The sequence below is a fragment of the Nyctibius grandis genome, chromosome 2 (genome assembly GCF_013368605.1).
Source record: "Nyctibius grandis isolate bNycGra1 chromosome 2, bNycGra1.pri, whole genome shotgun sequence".
Classification (NCBI taxonomy): domain Eukaryota; kingdom Metazoa; phylum Chordata; class Aves; order Nyctibiiformes; family Nyctibiidae; genus Nyctibius; species Nyctibius grandis.
Window position 1 is genome coordinate 105,080,903 of NC_090659.1, and position 500 is coordinate 105,081,402.

Here is a 500-nt window from a genome sequence, read left to right on the forward strand (position 1 = left end):
AATTTCCCCATTTGCGAGACTCTAAAAGACTGAAACTCTTCATGCCATGAACAGAGGCCTGGGTAACCAGGGAATAGCTCTTGTTTTCCACACACCTATTGTCACCCCACTGCGGGGCCCAGGACTGCTCTCCCCTCAGGGCTGGCTGCCAGGCAAGGTTTCATGGCCAGCACTGAGCTCCGTGGCTCCCAGCACAGCAACCACTGCCCCTTCCTCCCTCCCGAATCGCACAGAGAATCCCTGGGGCACTGCGGGACACAGCGTGGCCCCGTCCCGCCCCTGCCTGCCGGTCTCCACCGCCGCAGCGCTTCCCGCCCCGAGCATGGCACCGCCTCACTGCGCATGCGCGCTGCCCGCAGTGCGGCGGAGACGTGGTGTCCTCCTCCCGCGGCGAGGGGGCGCTGCAGGGATGTGTGTCTGTGTGTCAGCGCCGGCTTTGCCCCGCCCTAGCGGCGGCCCCGCCCCGGCCCGCCCCGGAAGCGTTTCTAGGCGACGTCCGC